At 43.5% G+C, this 27,303-nt stretch overlaps 1 protein-coding gene across 5 annotated transcripts in view; it reads left to right on the top strand.

The window, feature by feature from the left end:
* The window catches only part of LOC306789073 (receptor-type tyrosine-protein phosphatase F), a 151,931-nt gene that overhangs the window by 19,150 nt on the left and 105,478 nt on the right, over positions 1–27,303 (top strand). For 4 of the 5 annotated variants that reach the window (XM_079284850.1, XM_079284848.1, XM_079284849.1 and 1 more), the window contains exon 1: positions 15,756–16,055. The exons of the other annotated variant lie outside the window; for it this stretch is intronic. The gene's annotated coding sequence lies outside the window, so the exon portion shown is untranslated. Of the gene's footprint in view, positions 1–15,755; positions 16,056–27,303 lie in introns of those variants that run through there. 5 annotated transcript variants of the gene reach the window in all.

The raw sequence follows: 27,303 nt of genomic DNA, 5'->3' as shown, positions 1-27,303 counted from the left end.
GATGGACCTCCAGGGCTACTTAACCGTGTAAACCATAAAAATGAAGTGAGTCTTTAGTATGAGCATGAACAGTTAAAGTGAAATTAAAAATCTAAAATTGCACTGTTGGCTTGAATTTCCATGAACTATGAACACACTACACACCACCATTTAATGTAAATCCATTGGGACGTGCACATTTATTCCACTAATTTGTAACCGCGTGCCGTGCCAATCTGGCACCTATGGAATACGTTCTTTGGATATGGCTTTGTGACGGTCTTGCCCCACTTACCTCCCAGCCCCCACCCCTTGACCTCTTTATTAGAAAAAATAGGGCGGCCTATTCTCTGTCCTTCACTTGTGATGGACAGCATCTGGCTGTTTCCGATACCCACCGTGAGAAATGAGGGGACAAAAGCCTCCCTCGCCTTCCCTTTCTCACAGTTTCCTCCATTTGCTTTCTCCTTCGTTGACGTCTCTCAAAAAACCGGAGCATTGCAGGATATCATGTGTCTGTCGAATGGTCCGTAGATTTAACAAAGGTTGGGACATAACAGATGCTGATTCTCCCCAACTCGGCGTGTTGTTTTTCAGGAGGAAGTGAAATTGATCGGTCACACTTTGCACATGGACTGTGGTAATATGTTCCTCTATGGCAACAATGCAGTACTGGATGCCATTCTCCTGAGACACATCGTCACGCATTCGTGTCTTGTCAATGCACCAATATCAGCTCCTCAGCTGACATTCACACCGCATCCTGGAAACGTTTTTTGCTGCCTGGCCTCTTTTCTGCTTGGTTTCAAGTATGACTGAAAGTGCAACTGCTAACTGTGAAGATGACTAATTCTTAGGCTGGAAAAGAAGAAAGTAAACAAGCTGTGTGCTGCATCCTCCACCATGTCGGGAAGCTAAGTTGTTTATAATTTTTTTCCGAATGGCTGCACTGAAGGTGCAGCGAGGAGCCGTCTGTAACAGTCAAAGGGGCTGGCTGTAAGTGATGGCTTCTCATTGATTATCCTGACAAATATCTGGGATAACCTTCAAAGCACCACTCGTGATTTTCTTGCACTACATTCTGTCATTTCCACACATTGCATAGCAGTGTCATAATAGATGTGGCAAAGGGCCAGTCCAGCAGATGGGGGTGAACACAACACTTTTGGACACCAATCGCCATAAAACTCAAGAGAAGAAGAAGAAGATGCGAAAAGGCCAGATGTATGCGTACACGGCGGAAGACGCCTCGTATTATTTCCAGGAACACGGCGGGCGAGGGGCTGTTTTTGTGCGGTGCTAATGTTCTTGTAATGTATTTTATATTCAACGTCTTTTGTCAGACCCTGCAGTGTTACGGCTCTCATTCACAACACAAACCATACCAGCATTTTCCCCCGAAATGTTTCTCGGTTGTGAGGTGGCAAATTGGCAGTACGTATCACCCTGAACATCGATCCGTGCTCCCATTTACACATGACCCCCTGTAAATATTCCCGAACATTTCAGGGATGGGCCGCTTGTGCAAGAGGGACTTTAGAGAGCACTGTAGCAGAAGAGGGCTTTCAGACTGTCAGGCTGAAGCTTCATTTTCAGCATATTCTGGCCTTTAACAGACAGGAAGAAGAAATAAACACACCCAGACCTAATTCATTTAGAAAGTTCGAGTCTGCAGTAGGGAGAAAAAAAAAATCTAAATTGATAGTGTTGAGTTGCTGAAATGTCACGGAAACCAATAACCTAGGCCTGTCTGTTATGATGTGCCTGAAAGCTACGCAAAAAAGCGTTTAATCAGCACTTCTGTCTCCTTAATGTTTGCCCACTAGTTCAGGCGGACAGGCAATCCATCGGCAAGCAAATATAGTATGTGTCATTGAGAAAAGCACTCCCAACAGCAGAGTCGTTGCCACACGCGTCCATATTTTTAAAGTCCGCATGTGATGTCTGGTCTGCTTGGCTTGGAATTAAAAACCCTGGGTCGTCTCCCAAGCATAACATAACGCTACAAAGCATTTCACTGTTGCTGCATGCATCTTTTGTTAAAAAAACAAATATATGGAAATAAAACCAAAGCATACCTATTATGATACATGAGGCCATAATTGCTAATTGCTTCCAGGATTCTATTTTTCTCCGGAACGTGTCACATATTTCACAGTGGGATGAGAATTTATAGGGGGTGGCATCTAAAAACCTGAATTGATTTTTCCGTATTCAACCAGCTTCGCTAAAATGGCACATTACCAAATGAGGCTTATGCATATTGTTAGATTAGAAGTTATTTTCTGAGGGAACGTCTGTGCCCTCCTCCTTTGCAGCTCGTTTGGTGCAGGGCAGGCTGACAGTTGTGAGAGAACAGGCCTCGGGGAATGCAGTGCACACGTCTGATGTCGTCGTATCTCCTTGGTCCAGCACTTGTTCTTTTGGAGCTCCGCTGAACCAATCGCGCGCCTCGTACTTACCAAACCCCTCAGGCCCCACTTTGATCTCCCTTAACAACCAGGACAGCAGTTCAAGCATCTTGTTATATTTGACTGTTTGATCCATCAAATGTGTGTCAGCAATGGGCAAATGAACATCTCTATCTAGGGCTGCTGAATAACTCCGGTGATAACAAGTTTGTGTAGGATAGACTTTAAAAAAGGGTAATTGCTTGTTTCTGCAAATTGCGAGTGTCCTTGTATTGTTTAAGTTAGTTTTCCACACCTTCGCTAAAATACCATGACTTTGCATGAAGGATAGAAATAGAAATAGACTGGTCTCTGCTTTCGGTTGTTTGGCAATGTTTTACACCGTTTTAGGAGAGCACATGATTTAGACTCCTGAATCAGCCTTTTTTTACATTGTGTCCTTCCACTGGCATGTCCAATACAATCTACTGTATCAGCCCCCCTGTGGCTACAATGCCAAGCCACTAAGCAAAATGTCTCAACTAATTAGGAGCTTTAGAGCAAAGCTGTAGAAATTGTATGACTTGCTCTTTTCCTTTCTTTTATTCAGGCCTACTGCATTTGTCTTATATTTTGGCTTTGCGTTGGTGTTTTTTTTTCACATAAAAAAAACAAGCCAATTAACAGTCCGACTGACTGACAGCTGATCTAAGTTAATCCTTTAATTCTTGCATCCTAATTGAACTTCAATCCCTAAAGCTTTCCATAGGACTTGTATGCTATATAGGAAACTACCTTAATTGGATGATCCATGTCGATCCATACTGTGTGCGGATCAAACATCATTTCAAATGAGCGTTGCTGTTGCTGCGCCTTAGTTGAGTTGATTGACAGCTATTCAGAAAAAAAAGGCTTTCAGCTGAAGGGCTGCTGGGTTTTTACAAGGAAAAATGTTGGAATATCAGCAGGAGACGAATCTTGAATTAATGCGTTTAAACTCAGGGGAGCCAAAATTCCACATGTTTCCCCAGATCTGTTCTATTATTTAATTGTGTATACTTAAAATCACCTGCTAAATTAACTTCAGAAATGTATGTTTAAAGAAATGCCACCTTGTCTTCCCCCAACAAGAAGCTGTTACTAATTACAAATACGTCTTCGACAATTAAAAAAGTGTTTTTAACAAACATCACACAGATGTCTTGCTTAGTTAACTTAATCAGCTGCTGGATGTAATAACATCAACAGGCTCTTGTTGTGGTGATTCGCTCATATGTTCATGGTATTTTTCAACATTTGTTGTGAAAAATAAATGTGATCATTGGTACAGTTAGATGCATTTGTACCACATCCTTGTTCTTTCCCACGCTTCTGTTACAATATCCTACCGGGAGCCATATTGCTGCAACTAATACAGTTTCTACACTCTTTTAGGTCTGTTTCAACTCCTGACAGACATTTCACGCGTTCACGTTCTCCGAGCTGCTGCTCCCAGATGCTCAGTACGTCTGATTTTGTATTTCATAGCCGTTTACACTGCACGCTCACTGTCACTTGATGTTCTTTTGTGTCTCACATTTTGCAATGAACCTTCAATTAACTCCCAAACTATTTTTATATCTTTGGGGTGGTGTTCCTTTTTAGTCTTGGCAATGTCTTCTGTAGCGTGAAACAAAGCCACCTGGAGTCTGTGTCGAATCCATAAGGGGTGGGACAGAGTAGACGAGGGTCCTCTTCATGAGGATGTATGGACTATCACAAGGATTGTCACTTCTCATTTGCTTTATTTCACGGCACGCAGTGTGGCGACGCAAACTGACTGGCTCTCCTTGAGAGTATCTTCTGCACGTCAGTCTGTATTATTGATACGGAGAACCCCGCAGGAAGGGGAGGCCTCAAGGAAGGCTCGTTTGACCCACTTTTCTAACCTTTCTGAACCCATCAAAGGTTCCTCGGGCGTGTGCAAAGTCCCATAAAGCGTTACAGACATTACATCACTTGGTTTGGATCGTTCTCTTAACATGAGGCTTTAACTACCAACTCTAGCAACTAATTAAAACTAAAATAAACTCTAGCCCATCCACTAGCATCAGGACCTGGAATCACAGTTCTTCACTGCTGACCTGTGATCAGCCTAAATGAACCCACTGGAGGCTAAAGGCCTGTTTCCTTTGCCGCACACTTTCCCAGCTGGCGTTCCAAGCCAGCCTCGGCTAATGCTGCCCTCCTAATATACGGCATATATTACCTCCGTTAGCAGCTTTCGCTGTGTGTCAAGTGCCTATTACATTTAGGGCTGACACTAAGCTTGCTGAGGCTGGTTTGCATGCATATAATGCTGCTACTTACAATTTTAATGTGGAGGCTTGTATCTTACACTTCACACTGTCCTAACACAATGTTAACATAAGGAAACCAGATCAGAGCGAGGTGGGCCTGCAGACTTTGATGCACTGGATTCCCCCCGCACCTTAAGTGAAGACATCTCTATATCCTCCGTGGGCTCCTTGCAGGACTCTGATCATTTCCACCACACTGCGGTTTGCATAGAAGGTTGATAAACCTGACACCGGGAGATGGATTTCCCAGCCAACCTGGCTGTAAAGTAATAGGAATCCAGAGCGTAACAAATGGTGGTGCCAGCACAGAGCTGGCTCTCTGGGTGTGCAGGTGGTCCCAAACCCCCCACTGCTCCCCCAACGTGGCCGTGGAGACTCGGGCAAGATTATTTTGCAGTTCAGGTTACTGGCCGGGCTCTTTCACTATCCATTAGTCACACTCCAATTTCTGTGACGGGGATTTTTTTATTAATTTTTTTACTGTCCCCTTACATTTTCTAAATGTATACGCAGCCTTTCCCCCCTCACACTTGAAAGGTCACAGCATGTTTCTGTAGTTTTCTTGTCTGCTCTGATCATTTTCATCTTAACTGGGGTGCTGTGCCTGTTGAAAGCTGATGTCATTTAGCCTTTGTGTTTGGAAATTACAGTGTGGTATAAAAGTTTTGCGGTAGAGTTAACAGGAAATTCCGATTTCATGTGAAGGAGTCCAAAGGATTTCCTCTTCGAATGGATCTCTGTTTTCTTGCCCCTCGCTGAGCCAATAATGTGTATTGATCGGGCTTCACTGGCCTGTTTGCACTTGTAAATGGAAACCTGTTTGTTTTTCTTTGTCTCGAAAAATCTCTGTCAGCATGTTAAGAAAGCAAACTGTGTTTTTTTAAAAGTCATTAAGCTATATAAGAGTAAAAAATATACATACAAATCGGAAAATATCTGAAAAATAATAATTCAATCAAATGGTAGACTGAAGGCGATGAAATAAGCTTTCTCTTTAAATAAGTGTATTGAGCTAACGTGACACTTTTAATTGTTAAAGATTTGATGTGGCTGACCAGCTTGCTACTTAAAGTTGTCGTTATATTTGGCCCCAGAGACTTTTCTCTTTCCCCCCACTTGTATTATTTAGCTACTGTTTAGCTGCTTGATTTAAATTGCCAATTTAGTTTTGGGCATGTGACATGTAGACTAATTTGCATAGTCACTTAAGGGACGCGGGGCTACTTTAATTCAGCAGTGAACATATTTTGCTGCCATGGTGGCTTGTCCGCCCACCAGCATTGGCCATCTGGTGACAACAATGTCTAAACTCTCCTCAGGAAAATCAGCCGTAGGGTTTCCAGAAGAGTCCGTTCCCCCAGGAACACCACATGAATGTACAGGGCGTTGGATACAATACAACTGTACAGTGTAGTGCAATCTAATGCTGTAGCCGTACCATAAGTACTGTCTGTGTGAATATGTTAGTGTTCTACTTTAGTTGTGCATGAATGTCTGTGGGGAAGCACAAAGCCGAGCACAATGGTGGCGCTTTTATTCCAGGAATATTGTTTTTGATTGCATTTTGCTATTATATACTTGGGAGGGACATTTAAACATTTTTTTAAATGTTCAACCCCTCCTTTAGTACAATATTGTTTTACCCACTGAGCCCTCGAGCATAAACCGAGTCGTACAAATAACTGGATGTACAAATAATTCAATTATCTCAAGCATAAATCGTGCTGTTTGACAAATGAGACCGAAATAAGAATGCTTATTTATTTATACTCTTCCTGTTGTTGGAACCGTGTTAGCTAATTGCCCTTTTTGGACTAAAACCGTCATAGCTGGATCTTACAATGAAGTTTGTTAAGAAAATGACAAATACAGATACTAACTGTGCGTCATTATGCATCAATGTGCAAAAGACAACGTTTTTTCAATGTTACAAACAGCAGATTCCTATAAAGTGGACATCATTTTGGCTACAGTGTAGACGTCGCAAGTATTTGTATCAAGACTATCGCCTAAGAAGACAGATCCACACATGCAGAAGCGTCGGCGGGGTCGGTGTTTTCTCCACCTTCGCCACATTCAAACTCAAAGGTTACATTGAACAGGACAAGTGCAGCCCTGCACACACAGTGACGGAGAGGTGGCATTTGTCCACTCCAGTGCTACTCTTCATGTTGTGAGAGATACAACCGGAGTGGCAAAACTCATTACAGAGATCAGACGCGATCTGAACATTTTCCCAGCGGGAAGCCTCTTCATCAGCCGAAAACGCATTTGGAGATGCTGGAGGAAATTACATCACGGTTCACCTACCGCTTCACTTTGGGGCAGTCCGATGGGATCAGCTTCACGGCTGCAGAGAGATGGACTCGTGGAGCGAGTAGGGGGGGGGGGGGGGGGGGGGGGGGGGGTGGGCGTCCCTCTTTTTGACAGTCTGACTTTAAAACCATGCAACACCTCTGAAAGCCCGATCCGTGATCACGGTGGCACGCTGCATTTACTGGGTTAGCAGTACCCGCCGTGTGACCTGCGATTGTTGCAGAGCGCCTCGGTGTTGCCCACATGGTGGCCCTGTTAACGCCATGCTGGCGGGTCAGACAGTCGGGCGCCTAATGGAATTTAGTAACTCCAGGAATGCTTATCCCTTCGCCGCACCCAGCGCAGACACTCGCTGTCGCAGAACCCGTGACAAAAACAAATCTATCAAATTTAATTTTAGATTAAGTATTTTAACTTGAGCCGACTCAAATGTGGTCTTTTGTTTTGCACTCGAATGACAATTTAGTCCTCAGGAGTTATTATGACCTCTTGATTCAGGAGTGATTGATCCATTACAATGGCTTTGTATCTGTTTTATTTTTCTACTATACAAACTATCAAATATTAGAGAATGGACATTTGTATTGGTGTCTGAAGTCAGGTTGAGATGTGTGGATACAGACTAGGTTTCTGTTAGTGAGGTAAAGGTTCTTTTTTTTGTTAGCGTCTCAAAGAGCTCTGCACTCTGGCGCTTCTACATTTGGCAAAACCTCCCCATGAAGAGGAAAGAACCGCACAGAGGACCGTGGACTGTTTGAAGAGATTGTGCTCTCCCCCTGGATCACTTGAGCTCAGACCTTTGTCATTCTTAGCGTGCTCCCTTAGCCTCAGATTCCTCTTTTATTACAATGGAGAGCGATGACACCCGGACCCGGTGTGGCTGATCTGCCATGCACCAGAAATCCCAGCGATAAGTAATAGAAGGTGTAAATCTTCAAAGACTCAATGGAGTTGAATGGGAGGAAAGGACTGGCTTTCTTCCCCCATTAGCACTCCAATTAATCCACTCATTTCATCTCGATAAATTTATGAGGCACTGATGCTATAATAAGAAGTTTCATGTTTCATTTTTAATTTCCTTCATTATTTTTGGGCTAGCTTCCTCGACAGTCGCTGGAAGTCAATTTGTTAGTCCCGACTATGAACGGCTAGTGAAAGAGAACATCGCTGAGATTTCCTGCAAAACGCTAGTAAACTCTTTGGTCAGTTATTTAGTTATTTATTAAGTGTGTTCAAAAACACTGTCGGTTCTACTGCTGCACAATTATCACGCCACGCTTATAATCTGAGAGCTCCTAAATACAGAGGTCGAGTTATTACCATTAATATTTTGAATATAAGATAGCAATTAGAAGCGCCTTTAAAATCACAAATCTTTATGATTTTTGTAGTTCTTATAATCTTGGATACTAAATGCTTATTTCCACAAAACGTCATCCCATTTCAGGTTTTTTTATTTCTTTGTGTGGTGGTCACTGTTTTGGTCACCAGAGGGGCCCTTATCTTTCCCTGTCAGTCACACCATTGTTGAAGAATGGCACAAGTGATGGATCACTCTTTTATTTGGCAGGCTTTTCATCTGTTGAAAATGGTGTGTGTGTGTGTGTGTGTGTGTGCGTGTGCACCTCGGCGTGCCTATGTTTGGCACACATTTTTATTTGTGTTTTTAGTCTTGTTCTACACATTTGGAAGAACATAACTGAAGCTAATTCTGCAAAAAATTATCATAATTTATGAATATAAACAATTCGACTGCAACTATTTTAATGTCTATTGGTATAATTGACCAATTATGTGGGGGAAGCGAAAGCTGTGATGTAGCCGCCGCATCAAAGTTAGCCGTATGTGATGAATAAGACGAGTTTTATATTGGATGCATAGTTTCAAGTTCCAACATGTTGCTATAATCATGTAAGAAGGCTATTTAGATATTAAACTGTCTTCACAAAGCCTGAGCCACAAGTACTCAGACCATTATCAGTTCCTCGTGCAAGAAGCTAACTCCTAATTTGTGGTTTAATTCCTTTTAGCAGTGGAAGCATCATTCTGCAGCAGAGGGAATCATTTCATACCCCCCCCCCCCCTTTTTTGATTCCAGCAAAGTGATGCACTCTGGTGTGAGCTCTGAGATATTTCCTAATGACAGCTATTAACAATACTGAAATGGATTTGTGCTTTTGAATGCATCCCTTTGTGTTGTTTTGTTTTTTTCACAGCATGCCAGTGGGAAATTATGAGACAAATAAAATGGTTATTGGGACGCCACCGGTTTGTTCTCTGGAAAGCGGTTCCAGAGAAACAAGACAGGCACTATGTGCAGAATCAGTGTGGTTGTTTTTGTGTGGTTGAACGTATTGACTTTGGACATCCGTGAAGCACAGAGTGTATTTGAAAAGCAGTTGACACGTTTCACTGTAGCCCCGTCAGGCTGCTCGTCTTCTTCGCCTTATCCTCCGCGTGAGGCAGACATTTATTGTGGGAGAGCATCTGGAAGCCTGTCTTGTCGAAGACAGAGTGTAGCCTCCTCAGGTTGGGAGCGACTGCTCTGTGGGGCTTTTATGAGGAACGTCTCGCTGAAAGTTCTTCAGATTCATCAAAGTCTCCTCACACAGCACGCGCACTCCATCCGAGGTACTGCAGCATGTGGCCCTTGTTTGGATCGTATACCCGTCTTATTCTTTCATACACTGCGGGCTTGTGTGCACGTTTTTGTACTCGTTTTGATGCCGGTTCCTAAGCCAAATGTCCCTTGATTCTCTCAAAGGGAATATCTGGTTTCAAGAAGAAAATGCGCTCCTAAAACACTTCAATAAAAGACAGAATTTTATATTGTTCTGTTTACCTCTGAAGCCTACATATTTCTCTGTTTGGTATAGTGGTTAACCTCGTTCTCTTAAGATGACTCGACAGAATGTATATGCTGCGGGACCCACCATGACCCCTTACTGACAAGCCGCGACCCACCAAATTACATATATGTAATTTGGGTATATCTATATTCAAGAAGTCTAGTAGTAGTAACAACGTCTCTGTGTAGTCAACAACTGTCAAATCAAATAAAGAAAGTACACATCAATTTTAATTTGACAATTATTCTCAGTTTTCAAATTTAACTGGATGGATTATAAATAATACATAGAAATACATAAATAAATGTTCTTATTTCAAGTAAAATAACGGATGGATTTAAAAATAAATTACTTCACGAAATTCTATTTTAGAACATTATTTTCACTGAATTGCCCTGCAGCTTTGAACTCAGTTCATTCAGAAAAGCCACAATATTATATTTTTCTCATCTTCTAAAAAGAGAAATTAGTGTTGGAAGAATTCACCTCTATGAGTCTGTCCAGTCAGAGTCTCATGACTCTGGTCTCTCTGGACATTTTTCTCTTTGGAAATCGTCCTATGATTTGACTGACTCAACCCACACTTCAATAGTCCTGCTCTGCTCTCTGTATCCTCGTTTCTCCCCCGTGTGTCACAGTGTGTGTACATCTCACTCAAGTCAGGAAACTTGTCAGAATACTCATATTTGATTGGCTGATCTGCATCACGTGATGTGATTCACAACGCATTGTGTTTTTCCTGCATCGCTGAACAAGTGCCGTAAATGCTGGAATAATTCCGCTGCATAAAAAATGCCCTTCAAAATAAAATCACAACTTTTTTTTTTGTTGTTTTTTGTCATGCAAAGGCCCGCGACCCACTGAAAACGGGTCCGCGACCCACCAGTTGAGAATCACTGTGATAGATAACGACAAAGATGAGGTTTGGAAACATTCAGGGAGAAATGCATCATAAAAAGAAGCAAGTATCACTGTCTCCACCGACAGAAACATCACAAAACAGGAGGCATTGTAGAAACAGCTTGCATCTCTGCTCGTCTGTTGACGGCAGCTTGTGAAATGTAACACTGCTGAACAGCTGGCCTCTGCACACCACGCCGTTTCTCTTTCTCCGCTCTGACTTTGCCTTGATTAGGGGGAACGAACTGCCTCTGCCGTCCCGCTCTCCACCTCCAGACGAGGTGAGGCTTCTTATCATATCCTGGTCTTGTAACCTTTTTAATATACTTGAAGGAAGCTGCAGTGCTGCTGATGTGGCTATCGCTTCCCAGAAATTGCACCGGACTGTAATCTCAGTGGAATGATCGTTGATCAAAAAGACAAATCGAGTTGTGATATTTTACCGGGGGACATATTCAGGCGAGAAAAGAAGTGAATTGAAGCACGCAGGCTTTAGAGCAGGCAGCGGATGACATAGAAGGTCAGCCGCTAAGGAACAAATGGAGCCAACATCCATATCATTGATTGCCAACCTACCCTTTGAAGTTGCACAGAGTTGCCTTGCACACTGGTCTTGACCCCTTCTGTATGCCTCACTGCCCATTGGGTATCTGAACGACCTCAAAGAAAACAATGCTACGTCCATTGGGCTTGTCCTCGCCTCCCTACAAACGCACTGCACCGCCTCCTGCAGTGCACAATTCACCTCAAAGCCACTTTTCTGAGCCACCAGCTTCTTTGCTGTCATTGCCACCCCTGTAGCCCTCTCTCTCTCTCTCTCTCTCTCTCTCTCTCTCTCTCTCTCTCTCTCTCTCTCTCTCTCTCTCTCTCTCTCTCTCTCTCTCTCTCTCTCTCTCTCTCTCTCTCTCTCTCTCTCTCTCTCTCTCTCTCTCTCTCTCTCTCTCTCTCTCTCTCTCTCTCTCTCTTTCTCTCTCTCTCTCTCTCTCTCTCTCCTCTCTCTCTCTCTGAGTGCAGTACGCAGTACGCAAGAAGTCGGTCTCTGGAGATGTTTCTGGAGCGCAGGGGGCCAGAGGGTGGAGAGGGGGGGGGGGGGGGGGGGGGGGCGCCGTAAAGTGCCTCAATGCCGCTTCGTTTCCCCGTTTTAATTGGGCTATCTAAATGCACCCCCAGTTTGTCAATACCCGCCAGGGTCCCAGATAAAAATGATTTGTCTCATGCATTCGGGGGCATGCTCTGCTGTTCCCCTCGGAGAGCGGGCACCGCCAGTTGTCGGAAGCACGTGTAACGGGAGAAGGCCCCTTGTTTTTGATTTTCCGAGAGTAGCGGGAAAACATGTGCCTTCCGCTCTCAGTTCTAGCTCTCTCGTGTTAGACTAATTTCTTTTCTCTGTACTCTTATTCTGTTAGTAACTAACAAGTCGATACAGGCATGCAGCCACATGCTCCCACCTCTATGGACACGTATACAGGGACACATGCACAATTTCACATGCTCCACACACATGGACACATCTGCATTGGCACACACACACACACACACACACACGGGGGCTCACTGAAGGTCAGCTCCGAGAAGCCAATCTTATCTTTGTTTTCATGTGCTCTGTTTCCCCCGCTGTCCTTCTCCTTTCACACCTCCTGTCGCCATGTGCCACCGCCACCCTTCCCTCTCAGCGTTATCTGCAGACAGTCATGAGAAAAGAAACTCAGGGCCACGAAGTGTGCGCTTGGTGTTTGGACTGTGGTGCAGAAGTATGATGCTCACACCATGTTTGGCTTTTTTCAATCCTTTTTTTGTGTCGCTTAGGGATAGATGACTTTGTATCGTAAATATGAACCACTTTGTGCTTAGCTATCTGCTCTGTGCAAATGCTGCTCTTTTATTCTCTTAACTGATGGGAGATATAACATAATGTGGTGGCTCGCGTGAAGAAAATGACATGTAGTCTGATTAGATGAATAGCTTTCACGTGCATCCCGTGTAGTTTAAAATCTTACATTGATAATTTGGCGGGTTAAGTGCCCTTAACCCATCTTTGTAAATTATAATATGATCCATGTATGGAATACAGATACACAATCTGGAGGTACATTTGCAAAGAAACAGATGACGGCAGAAGCCAAGCATGGGTAAATTGTGAATTGGGCTGGGAATTATAAGCCGACAGGTGTTGCCCAGCTGTGCTTCTGGACATGACAACGCAGTATTCGTCTTAGTCTTAAAAGCCCATCAGCAGCAGCACACTGACTTTCACAGCTCAGTGTTTACAACACAGGTCAGCATTTCTCAGTGACCCTGCTGAACGGGGACAGAAAGCACATTTAAAAGGATGTTTTTTTTGAGAAGATAATGGATAATAATATGTTGAAATGGGGTTTTGCAGTGGCTCAAAATGCAGTCAATACAGCATAATCGTGCAGAGATTCTTATCATCTATTCAGTCGATGACCACACCGAGAAACTCATTTTCTTACCTTGAAGCCGAACCTTGTTAAATTGTTTTGGCAGACTTGTTAGATGGTGCAGACAGCTCTATATTGATAGAGCCCAGGGCCAATGTGATTCATCCCGTGCTGCAGCAGCCGGCACTACGACAGAGGAGCTGAGGTGTCTGGCTTGATCCAGGTGCTCTTCACTTGCAGATAACCCTGGAGTCGCACAACACAGTTTGTACATGTATACAATAACTCACAGAATAAAGGCCGAACAGACAAAATATTGATCTTACAGAAGCAATTTTTCACAAGAAGCCATTACAGGCTACTGTCGGCAGACTGTCTTAAATCAGGGAGAGGCCTTTCAGATTGAAGAGGTTGTCAGTCTTTTTTTTCAGTCTAATGAAATTAGTGGGGGATGGGTGGTTGTCTCACACTAATATAAATTCTCTGACTTAGTAGGGGGGGGGGGTGTTTCCAATTCTATTCAACCTCTTGGGGGGGGGGGGGGACGACAAAAGATAAGTCCTAAAACTGCCTGAGCTACAAAAACCCACTGGAGAAAACAGTTTTAATCTGGCATAGAGGGCTGCTGCTGCAGTCCATCTGTGTTTTTGACTTTTATTCTGCGCTAAAATGAAATGAGCCCACACTGGAGATGAAATGGCTCATGTTGTGCGACTGACACACTGCACGACATTAGCTCACAACTCATTTTCTCTCCCACTCTGCTGTTAAGACCACCGACCAATAATCTTTACATCTACCTTCTACCGCTGTGTGATTTGTTCAGCGATTAGATCTCGGGTGAATGTGACAGTTGGCGCTGACTATTTGACACCCACAAAAATACTTTTTCTTTTCCTCCTCAGGGGGGGGGGGGGGATGTGTGGGTGTAATAATTGTTCTCCAGAAGGTTCTCTCATACTCTCATGAGTTTGCAAGGAATAAGAGGCCTCCAACAAATCCAGATTGGTTGTTCGCGGATAGTCGTGTAATGCTTGAAATCCCATTTTTTTTATTCATAAGATGGAATGTATATATAGTGTATGTTAGGCTGAACAAATTGAATTACTTCTAAATCACATGGCCCGCATCCCGTTTGTCTTCAACGAGAAGAAAGTTAAAGATAAAACAATTCTTTCTCTTGCTGAAAAGTCAGTCAGCCGCCAGTAAAATGAGACTGTCTCCCATTGTTAACAACAAAGAGAAATGTAGAACACGTTGCAATCCGCCATTTCCTTCAGCAGAGTTTAAGCACAGCAGACATTCAACATTGCTGCTTTTTGTGGAAACACTCATAAGTGCCTTTTGGAAGTGCACTTTGAGTATCTGTTGTCATATTTATTTTTGGGACTGTAGTGTATCAGCAGCAGTTCTGGCCTCTTTATATATCGGAGTAGGAGTCACACTAGCTGACAGTATGGCACTTCTTCAAGCTAATTTTCCATCTTAGAGAGTATTGACATATTATGATATAGTTGTGTATGATTTAATTATTAATGCAACGTGGTATTATACATCACTTCATTTGTCTCGGACTCACAGCTTGCAGCGTCAGCAATGCCGGCGATATATATATATATATATATATATGTACATATATAAACCTATCATTACGTCAAAGCATCGCTGGATGACTCGCATTACAGTCCACACGGTATTATTGGGATAAATGAGCAAACCGCTCCCCAAGGTCCCGCAGCCCTGTGATCTATTAAGGCGCCGTCGTCTCGGATGGTGAATCTCGGAGAGCGGGGGAATATTTTTGGGGGGGAAGAGAATGGTTGTGCTGACATTCTCTCTTACTGCAATCCCTTGTCCTTGTAGGACGGAAGAGAAAAACAGCACCAGAGGCTGACTTGGCTGTTCCTCTGAGCTGTCATAAATCCAACTGAACATTTATGAACATCTGTTGTGGATGATTAGCTCCACGGCTAGCAGAGTTTGACCGGAGGGAGTGAGAACCGGCGTGTGTATGTGTGTGTGTACTCAAAGCCTTGCTGATTTAGGAATGGGGATTTTACATATTTATTGCCTTCAAAAAGAGAGGGGGGGGGGGACAAATTATAATTTTTCAAACAAGTTAATTATCCATAAATCATGTTACTGGACATGTTGCATTGGCACAGTCCCGTGGGAATGCTTGTATGTTTTAAGGTCACACTTTGTTAACCCCTTAGTCTCAGGGGAGTTTTTGTTAAAAAGTAGAATTCGGGGATGTTGGCTATCCTAGAAAGCCTGGCCTTTGTAGTCAAGTGTAGGATAAGCCTGCATGTTATGTCTCATTCTCTCCCTGGAAGCTGGTCAACAGATAAGTGGCAATGGAGTCTCATAACATCACGTGTCCTCATACATCAAACTGTTGTTTTTTTCCTCCACGCAGGTGCACTACAAAATAGTTTCCCATTGGACAAGGTTCAAAAAGGTAAGGCCCCCGCAGCCGCCTCCCTCTTCACACTGAAATCTGACACCAATGACATCACGCGGTGGGTTTGGCTTCACCCGGGCCGTCCCTGCACACCAGCTCTCAGTGTGTGAACAAGCTCTGCCTCAGAAGGATCTCTCTTGCCACATTGCTCTATAGCCACAGCTGGAAACGTATTGCTGGAGAGCCAAAAGACAAAGTTCCTCTGCTTTAATGAAACACTGTGAATGGAATAACTGAGCAAGGAACTGGGGACTACTTTTCGCTCTAACACTTTTTCATAAAACGGGGATAAGCTATCGTGGATACCGCTGGATTTGGGTTTTCCTCGGTTTTGGGTTCTCTCTCTCTCTGTCTGTCTCTCTCTCTGGAAGGAGTAAAATCATTTATTTATAGGTGGACCTAACTGAGATGCATTGGTAAGTGTGAATTGTTTTAACTCGTCAGTGAGGAAAACAAAAGTTATTACTTGTTGAAAACAGAAGAGGCACAGGTGCATTTCTTGAAACTCTGGTCCGTCCTCGACTCTGAACTTTGTTGGTCTGTTGCTCCAGTGTGTCCTTTTTTTTTTTCCTCTCAAGAGATACCTCTTACAATAAAGTAACAACATCAGTTGATGCGTTACACTTCAATGATAAGGTATTTCCTCGCTATTCTTTTGTCCCCTTTTCCTTTGTCCGTGGTCACTCTTGCTTGTTAAGCCAAAACAATAGTTTAACCTCGTCTTGGCTTAGCTCTATTGGCTGACTCTCTGGCAAATTGCCCTGTCTGGTGCGAGCCCTCCCCTGCGTATTCAGTCGACGTTGAATAGAGGGGCCATAGAATGTCCCCTAGCTACCGCTGCTAAGGTGAGGCACCCTGACGTTCTCCCACATTAGGCCAAACAACCTGTTTTTCCAGTTGTCTTTATCTCCCTCGGCAATCTGGAGGGTAAAGTTTCAGCGACAAGAATTCCACTTCGAAGAAGACACTGAAACGCTTTGAAATCCAAGATAATTGTAGAGGGGAGAACCGTTGGAAGTTACAAATTGCGATATTTGGTCAAATATTTGGCCTCGCTTACAACAAAGTTTAACAAAGAGTGATTTAAAGGTTAAAGGTTTGAGATGATGAGCTCTACTTCTTTTATACAAATTCTTTGTTGAAGATATTTCTGGACTCGAATGATGACACAGAAACATTTTGTACCTTAATTTGAACAAAGAAAAACAGCTCTAAATGGCCCCCTCATCTGTCAACAAGTCCAACATAAAACTTTTATACGTTTGTATTAGAAACTCTTGGACTGAGTTCATCTTTTTCTTGGTCACAATAAAGGCAATAAAGGCAGTTGTTGCACAATAAATGTGTTGCTCAATAAGGAGCCTGGTGTCAGTGGGAAATATGTCCTTTTTTTGCAGCTTGCTCTTTTCCATCAACGCTGTCTTGAGCTTGTAAAGAACATAGTGTCGACAACGTGTCTGTCTCGTTTAGGTTGGCCTTTAAAAGGACTACACTTCCCCGGGGGTTTGTATCACTGCATTGGGAACTTGTGTTTTCTTTCTTAGCTGCACCAAAGCATAATTTATCGTTCATATTTTTCCTTTTTAGTTAATGACTCAGGACTGCAACTCAAGCTCTATAACTCAGCCCTGTTAGTCTTCGCCTCGGAGTGATAACTCGGACTCGATTAAGGAATTACCTTGAGGTGAAACTCAAGATGGACACTTTGGTTGAAATGTCTCTCCAGCTGCTCGGTAACATAAACAGACAAGACAAAAAAGTGTCAGCCATGGTGATTTGTTCAAACAAAGCCAATCCCTGTCCACACCGGGGTGACCCGCAGGTCGTCCGCCTTCACCTCCCCCATGCAGGCCGCTGACCCTTCATTCCACTTTTTACGACTTTGCTTCAGTCACTTTGTCACAAGTAATGTTCCGGAGAGACATTATGGGATGTCTAGCAAGTGACGTTAGGAAACAACTGAGGCCATTTGTGTACCTCTGCTCCTGATCGCCTGCCTAACACACGAAATATCCTTCATTTTAATGACTACCTCAGCTGAAGCTGGAGGCTTTCCCTGTGAATAAATTACTGGAACAGTCGATCCTTCAACCTCTCTCCCCGTCGCATTCCTCAAAAGTAATTATGGGCTGAGCCTATGGATTTTTCCACAGAACTTGATTTCTAATCATCGTTGAATTGGGAAATGTGTAATGGCCTGTTGACGCATGATGGATCTGCTTAATCACCCAAGTCCCAGTTGGGGCATGAAAGAGGTTGCTTACAATCACAGATCAATGTCGGTGGAGCCAGACGTTTGTCTATGACGCGTACTATAGATGGACAGAAAATCTACCAGCTTCTGTTGGCTTATTGGCTTAATAGTTCTTATTTTTGATGTTGTACCTGAAGTGTAGACTCATTAAAACGCCAGCAGAGGGGTTTTTTCTCATTTGTTTTCGTCAAGAATTGTTGCCTGATGTTGACGAGGTGGTGAGTCGTTGTTCTGAGATGACGAGGCCTAATTGCCAATCTTCTGTTGTGTGCTAAATAACATGCATATGCAGCCATGGCCTGCATAATGTGCAATGTCAATCAGAGGCCACCGCTTGCGTGATGTGTTGTTGTGATAGGCACTTTTTTTTTTTTTGTTGTCTCAGTTGTGACACTTCTTTCTTGCAGACAGCCGCTCATTCATTGTGACAGGTGCTGAGGAGAAGGTTGAGAAGGCTCCTTCACCACTAAAATCACCCGTGTTTTGACAAGAACGCTTTTCCTAAGTTGCCCCAAGCTGAGTTTGATCGTTTGATTGAAGTTAGCTCCATGTCTGACGCTTCGGCATCGACACAAGCTCCCTAAAAACATGTAAAGGTTTTGACATGAGATCAAACCCTGAACAGGCAGACAGGTCTATTTTAGAGAAGGTGATGTTCTTTTCGTTGCCAATTAGTGACGAATAGAAACCGTCCCGTAAAAACCCAGTGCATCTGTGGCAGCGTAGCTTTAGCTCATTGTCTCTTTAAAGTAGATTAAAGTGGATCATAATGCTCAGCTGAGACGATTCGGCTCTTTTCTTACTGTACTCCTCTTTACACGATGCATTCCATTCAGCATTGTAAACGTGTCCGTCTACGTATTAAATGGCTAGTTATAGCGAGCCGTCAGAGGTCTGTTTTGTGCTCATAGCCTTAACCCTTTCATTTCAGACTCGGCTCTATACATTACAGCCGTGGGATCCTCAGTGGGAACACAAATTCGCTTCGTCGTAGAGGACATTTCCCTCCTTGCACAAAACTCATTTCAGTTCCACATCATCGCATTATGAATCCAAGTTGATTGAAACAGCCTCCATTTCCAGGGTCAGCTGCAGTTCCTGCACTTTCTATGTATGACAAGCCCAAAGCTTGTGCTTCTGTATGTTAAGTTGTAATGCAGGTGGGAGACACACAGTGGCCATGATATCATGATGTTATATCATGGAATTACTTCATGATATGTTGCAAATATCGTATTAGTTGTTGTGTATTTTACAAAGAGACAAGATCGGATTGTTTGCTTTTGGACTTCCGTTAAAGGGAATTAAAGGTCGCAGCTTTCCCTTGCGCCTGAGCATGAGGGGATAACGATGCTAAACTGCAGTCAAGCTAATAAAATTGAATGTAGGTTTGATTTATTTGGTGCTTGGTTCTGGGACTATACCGGTAGTCATGTGGCTGATTTATCCCTCTGCCTCCACCACCGCTCTTGTTTGCTCAGCCTCCCAATTTCTACAAATGCCTGGCTTAGACTCAACATTCTCCTTGATTACTTTATCAGCCCTCCTGTCACTTCACCCCGAAGTTATAACTTCTCTTTCAACAATCTGCTGCTGATCTCCAACAAGCCGCAAGTAGGACTGGCCTCTCGCTATCAATAAGTTCATCATATAATGGAATAATACGTCTTTTTTTCAGTCTCGGCTACTTGTCCTACTAGCAACTGAGCCCGTGGAACGTGTGTTGCATGTTTTACAGTGGGACGTATTCAGCATCAGTTTGAGCTTCTGTTCATCTCGTGGCTCATCCTCAAACAAAAGGCAAATGCCTCTTCTTCCCTGGCTTGTTTTGGGAAGATGGATGGAGATTCATTTGGTTTCATTATAACCCCTGACTTATTTATAGCCTGCCTTGTGCAGCGCCTGTTGGGGCTGAGGCGTTGATGAAACATTCCTGTGTCCAGGGGGTATTCTTTGAGGAGAGCACTGCTTGTTTAAGGGAGGGCAGCGGGGGTGACAATGCAAGAACCTCGGGCAAGGCCACTGCAATCTAATTCCACAAGCCCTGCCTAGCTAAAGCGTTCCTCTTCGAGAGCTTTCACCTATCTAGAGTCTTGCATTGTGGGGGCTGTCGGGCTATGACACCTCATAGCCCGACACCATGGAAGAAAGAAACTATATAAGACTATATTCTGTGATCTGGTCCTGTAAAAGTGGTTAGCACAAGAAAACAAAAGCGGGGACTTGCTTTGGAGAAATAGCTCACTACTGAAATACACTTTCATATTTTACTGATGCACAGTTTGGAGTTAGGAGTTCCACAGCACTTATCCCAAACTTTTATCTGGATCCCCCCGCCCCCCTTCAGCCTCAGAGATTACCGCTTCACAACCCTGGAGCAGGGACGCTGTCTGCCTGGTAATTTGATGGCTAATCCCCTGCCTCTTCCCTACAAATCTCTTCCCTGATAAAGGGGTTGCTTCTACATTTGTAAACATGGGCGACTTGGCTGGCGAGGCTGACGCGCAGACAAGAGAACTGGTTGAGGAAAGGGGAAGTCGAGGGAAAACCAGTTCCCATTAAAGTTTCATAGGAAAGCCCCTTTTGCATTTTGTGGCTGGAAACTCACCCTAAGATGAACAGTTACACTGTGGAAATGCCTTTCAGATCACTGGTAAGGCAATCTAATTTTAATGTACGAGTTCAATAATGCATTTTTGCACATGTTGGTCAATGCATGAAGAAAGACAAATCCCCCTTGGCCAGTATCTTACGAGGATAATGGTGTTATTGGTTTGATGGTGATATGCAAATGTGTTGTGCTTTACATAGAGTTACCATACAGTCCATTGTTAATGCACATTCATTACCCTTTTCACCCGATTATGTTCTCCTAATGATCGCCGTGCTGCTGCCCCGGCTAGACACCGATGGCTGATTTAAAAGGAATTCAGTTCCTTAGATCTTTCTTCACAGGCTTACACTGTAGGGCTGTGCGGACTGCCTACGTGACCACACGTAGCTGGATGGCAGGCTGTGATCCTCATAAGAGTTACATTAGGACACGTTAGCCTCTGCCCCCCCGCACGATTTCTGTTTGCCTCCGTGCGTCAACAAAGCGCTAAGCCCGGCAATCACAACTGACGCCCTGAGCCCAAACATGCTCGAGAAAGTTAAACAGGACCTGGCAAGAGAGTCTTTAACCAGTCCATGGAAGGACTTCAGCCTGATGACGGCAACATTGGCTGTGACGGCTTTTCATTCGCTGACCTGACAGAGGCACTTTAGGTGTCAGGGTGGATCTGGTGGGGTGAGTGACAGGTCCTGTCGCTGCAAGTATTTGTATATACGTGTAATGGCCCGGTGTTCACTCCAATCGTTGTCTGAGAGTGAGATGATATGTCAGGAGGAATTTAGTGAGATTTCTGTTTTCAGCACTTCGCAGACCAGTCAAACATCACAACTACACTAATGGATTGCACTGAGGGCTCCAAGTCGTGTGCTTTTTTTTGTTTTACTTTCTAATAATTTGCAAATGCAAGCACTGTGCGTAGTACAATAGTAGTATTTATAATATATATCATACAAGTGTCAGAAAATATTGAAAGTATCACCACATTATGTTTTGTGATACTGTATCGATTCTCAACAACACTGTTTCTATTTAAATGAACAGTTTTATTTTTACATGCAAATATATGTGGCAGACGGCAGCTCAGATTGCAGAAGTAGTGCTATGATGGTACAGAAACTGTGGTAAATGCAAACACAGACCCCACTGCTCTGATTGCATAAAAAAGTTAAATATATTTACTCAGATTTTATGGTGGTGTGGTCTTTATACTTCAACCGTTCTCCTAAAAATTTGATTAAAACCCACCCATTATATTTCAATGTATGTAATCTTAGCCCCTGTATCATGATAGCAGTCTTGTTGCCAAATTCCTGCCAATACACAGCCCTAATATATTATTTAGTCATAGCACTAGCTCTACTGTTATTTATGGATCTAAAGTCCTTTTTGCAACATGTGATGATTCTTGAAGTGACCTAATTCTTAAGTTGTACTGATTATCTTTTCATAAAAGGCATCAGTTAATTCTCTGAAGATAGCATCTCTGGCATCTTCACATAACATTTCTTCTATTCTTTCATAGAACACTTGATTTAAATACCAGTTGGCTGGATTGTATTCATCTTTTGTCTAGAATTTTTTATGAAGTGCATTTTCACCAAAATGTTTGATTACCGGTAGTCAGAAAAATCCTGTGACTGCCAGTCAATTTGGAATTTCTCTAACTGGATGTGTCCAAGAGATCTATGTGTGAGCGTGCGTGCGTGTGTGTGTGTGTGTGTGTGTGTGCATGCCTTGTTAGCCAAGCTGCAGAACAGTGACTCTACACTGGTGGTAATTGATAGTCTGGAGGCTGCCTCAGCTGCAGGTAAACCCTATCTGCAGCTATACTGTGAGGAAGAGGGTTGGTTGTAGGAGAGAGAGCGTATGAATAAGTCTTGCCAGGACTAAGGATTTCAGAATAACTAGAGGGTATGTCGGAGGGAAAGAGGACGAGGAGAGCAGATAGCGTAGCTGAAAGACAGGGCGATAGTGAGAGAAATGTTTAATATGGCAGAGGTTTACCCTCGGAGACAGTTGAAATTTCTTCCAGATTGCACAGGCTTAAATGTACATTTAGGCTGCATTTGTCTCGAGAACATTGCTCTGAAGAACAGTGTATTACCCCGTGTCATCTTTGTTCTGTATCCACTGCTTGCCTGGCCCACCGAGCTAAGTGCAGAGGCTTAAGTGTGGCTTTTACGTCTTTTGAAAACGTTTTCATCAGATTGACAGAGTGAAATTCAGGCCTATGCTGCGCTCCAGGAGATGTACTGTAGAAGGGATTGAGAGTGCAAGAGAGAGAGAGAGAGAGAGAGAGAGAGAGAGAGATTGGTCCCAGTGAGAGATTCATAGGTAGTAATGAGGGCGTTGGTGGACTGCAAGTCCTCGTGTTGTGGCTCTGGCCTGTCAGTGTAATGGACCTCGCTAGTCAGCTGGCGATCGATTGTACTGCTTCCGCCCTCTTCTGCCTGTTGTTCTTCACTCTTCCTGTCTGTCAACCTGCCACCCAGAGATGGAGGAAGAAGCAGAATCTTCTCCCGGATGACAGATACAGGGTCCGGATACTTTCTCATTACCTGAGAGGGAAGCCATGTCTGACACCACATTTTCTTCCGATGGAACTAAAAGCCAAAGCCTCAGGAGAAGATTCCTTCCTGTTTGTTTCTGGCTGATCATCAGCCATCAGTTGGTTTATTAAATTCTGATCTTGACTTGTTTTTTGTTGGAGCTGCAACTAATTATTCATGTTTATTATTGATGATTCCGTTTTTTGTATTTGAAAAATGAGCATAAACGATTTCTAAAGCAAAATGTTCTTGTTCTGTTTGATCAAAAAAAAAAATATGTATTCAAGTAATGTTTTTTAAATAAAAAATAAAATCAAGTTGGAAGCTGGAAACAGACTGTATGACACACTGTCTTTATAATTTACTGAAATCATAGTTGATTATCTAAATATTTGCAGATGTGTGTTCTGTATACAAATTTATTAATAAAATAATGTTTTCAGCTCTAGTAAATAAAACAACCTGTTTTGTTGTCATCTGTTTGTTTAGTTTTTTGGTAAATTAGGTTTAGATTAATTTTCTATCGAAACAAGAAGACTTTTGGGCGTCTGCCTTCGTTGCCAGTTGATTATTTCCTTCGCTGCTCACATCATGTAGGACAGAATGTTGGATTAAACACTCGGTAGGGACAGACATGCCAGGTTCGTGGTGAGTTTAGAGTTTTGTCCTGTAGAGCAATAAACTACAGAAGATGTAGCCTCTGGTGAACAAAGGGAGACGCTGAAAGTCCCTACTTCTCTCGGACTTTATCGACTCGGCCCTGCATATTCCGCACTCGTCTCTTTTACATTTTAAATCCCCGTGCCTCCGGAGAGCGATGGGGATATATGGTTCCATCTGCTCCAACAGACTGGCTCGTGACTCAGACAGAGAGGGAGACATGGCCAGAGAGAGAGAGAGAGAAATAGAGAGAGAGAGAGAGAGAGCGCGGGGAGGAAACACAGTTGGACAGAAAGACAGAATGGCTTATTAGAATGTGCCTCTTTTTACGCGTTAGACAGGAGCTGAGACGATAGCTGTCTGGAATGAAAAGCAGGAAAGAAGTAGGATTAGGACTTGGGGATCCTCTCTTTTTTTCCTCATTTGCAATGGCCACTAACCCGTGTTAAATCTGTTGGGGCTGAACAGTTTCAGGCAGACCAGGAGTCTTGGTTTTTCCTTTGTGTAACACATTGTTGTTGTTTGTTTCTCAGAATAGCATGTTACGTCTGGCTTTAGCTTCCTCCAAACACATTTCTCATTTCTTCTTTTCATTCCTTTGTAAATAGAACCTTGTGCTTTGCCACTGACACCATCGGGTCCAATGTGTCTTTTCCCCGCAAAAAAAGAAAAAGCTTAGTTATATAGGAAGTGCTTTCCCCAGCCTTCCCCGAGTTAGTCTAACCCCTCCCTGTGTAAACAATGGGTTTGTTACTATGTACCTTGGACCACAGAGGCTTGTTTTCCCTGTGTCTTTTACATGCTCTGTTTTAGGGTGGAATAATAAAAACCATTGTGTCAATATGCAGTTTCAACAAGCCCAAAACCATCCAGTATAGTATGAAAAGACAGTCTGCGTTGAAGTGAATGTAGGCTACGGTGGTGTGTCCTCACCTCCGTGCTTACTGGATATCATTGCTGACATAACAGTTCCTCCGAATTAGATTTGATTAAAAGGATGCAAAGAGATAATGGGCTGCTCAAGAGCACAGACCATCCACCCAGGACCCATGAGCCACTGAATGGACACTTTTATTTTTACTCCTAGCCAATGCAGTGTGTAATTAGAATTTTCCTGGTATGAGTCGTCAAATCTTAATCGCTGTGAAAATGTAAACGTGTGTACAACGTTGGGACGTGCAATACGGCTAAACTCCGAGATAAAACGACCACAAGGAACCATTGATCCAATACTGCTTTAAAGCTGTTCTACCCATTGATTTGCGTCATGTTCTCCAAATACCAGGCATACTGTATCAAAGGGATGGAAAGGGTACAGCGGTCCCACAGCATATGTCCTCCTATAGCCCCACCGTAGTACAAAGTATTGTTGCTGCTCTGTCACTGAGCACTGAGGCCACGGCTTGGTTCTCATGTAGACCTCTGGACGGTCCCCGTTGGCCAAAAGAGCTCCGCTCCGAGCCCGTTACAGTCGCTAATCTGGCCTGACACCAAGCTGATTTACAATACCCCCCCACCCTAAGCACTGACTCACTGGAGGTAATTGATTTAGAACAGTGTAGACACCTGCTGAATAGTATGAAGCCCTCAAAAGCCCCCGTCCTACCCTCTCATACGAGATGGGCCCAATACCCCGACCTAAGAGCCACCTGTTGAAGATGAATGTACACAAAGAGAAAGTGGCGGTTTGTTGGGCGATACTGGTGAGAAGCACCGTGTGTTTTCAGTTTGTTTTGTGTTCCCTGTCCACCCGAGTCCAACTGTAGTTCTGCAATGCTTAATCTTTCTGATATGCCTGCTCTTTCCGCTTGCTAAAGGATCCCACCATGATGTATCCCTGGTTGGAGCTGAGCCGTTTGGTCATCTATTGATCTACGGAGCTCTGCATTTGCTCATCTTTGCTGCTCACAAGCCTTCACTCTGTTTGTCTTTTACTGGCGGAGACGAGGCTTTCTGACCAGGGGGTGGTGGGGGTGGGGGAGTTGAAGTCGTGGTGTTAAGAGGGAGTGGTGGGGGTGGTGGGAGTGGTGGTGTGGGGGGGGGGGGGTGTTGGCTCCATGCCTTCTGTGCTGCCTGCCTAGTAATTTTATGGCACCATCTGTCTGCAAGGCAAACCATCAAGTGGTGACGTCTTTCCCATCTTTCTTGGTTCACATTGTGAATTTCCTTTTGATATATACGCACATCAGAATGTGTCTCAGTTTCTATTGCCAGTTTAATGTTTGGCCATAGCACAGAATCATTCTTAATTATGCAATAATTCAGTTGTAGAACTCTCGACATTGTAAACACAAAGATATTTAAACTTTTTTTCAGTCTTTGAACTTGGGGCAAGGCTGTTGGCTGTGAACATTTTCAGAGACCCTGAATTGAATACAAAAGCTTCGTTATTTTATCATTCTCCATGATTCTCCAATGATATCAAATACAAATGTCCAAAATTGAGATCCAGACTTTATGGATGTCAACAATACAGAAGGCCTAAGAATAGAAGCCTGGTTTAAGAAACGATGCTCCTAATGTCGCTGCTACTTTACAGAAAGCTGCTTCATCCACTCTGTTGCACCAGGTATGCAGAGCATTCCTGTTATTTGATGAATGTGTGTTTTGCAGTGAGCAGTCTTTTTCTGATTTATTGCAGGCCCTTTGCCCGGCACTTTGTAGTGCGAGCCATTTTCTCCTTGCTCTGGCGCTCGACAACGCCAATAATCACTCTCCAATAAATTCAAATGGAAGTGGCACTCTGGTATGTCTCTTCTACTCTGTGTAATACATATCAGTGTAATACATATCACCTTTCATTCCAAGATTGATTTGCAGCTGAAAAAGATTGGTAGCCCCCCCCCCCTAGAGGTGATTGTAAATCCCCACTTCAGTGGCAATTTATGGAGGTGCTTGAGTTTTGTTAAATGTTCACTCAACCAGACTAAATGCCAATCGACACTGTATCAAATGGGTGAATGTGCTGTGGTCTTTGCATTCTGTTGAGAAGCAGGTTCTAGGGCATCGGGTGCCTCCAACACTCGTGCGTCACGGATTACATCACGATGCGTCATGGAGACTCGGTGTCATGTGTTGTAAATGTCTACATTTCACATGGATGTGGTATTATTAGTCGTAATTATTGAATTGACTGTAATGAACTACCTGATGGAGTTCTTTGAGTCATCCACACAAGCGGACGCTTAACCGTGTGATTTATTACACGAGTGCTTTCATTGTAGGTCAGCATAATCAGCGTGATGCTTACTTTCCATTGCTCAACTTAAGGAAGTGTATTTATCTGTTATAGCTGCCTTTTCAGTCTCTCAGTCGTCTTCTCGGCAGTAAGGCGTTAACAATTAACTCTGTGGAATCAGCTTGTAAACAAAAGTGCTGTAAAACTTGATAGGTCACAGGACATTACTCTTGAATCTCAATGCGGGGGCCTCGTTGCAGCCTTGTAAAAAAAACGACATGCACCATCAAGTCTGTGTGTACAGCAAGGCTTTCAGAGTCGGAGGGAAAACCTCATTTTGTAACTTTGCACTTTCATTTTACATTACGGGGCTCGTCGGCTTGCAGTAATTCTCCTGGGGTCTTGTGGT

Source organism: Melanostigma gelatinosum (genome assembly GCF_949748355.1).
Source record: "Melanostigma gelatinosum genome assembly, chromosome: 15".
In the NCBI taxonomy this organism is placed as follows: domain Eukaryota; kingdom Metazoa; phylum Chordata; class Actinopteri; order Perciformes; family Zoarcidae; genus Melanostigma; species Melanostigma gelatinosum.
The sequence above is the reverse complement of the archived record's forward strand: the minus strand, read 5'-3'. Positions and strand labels throughout refer to the sequence as shown.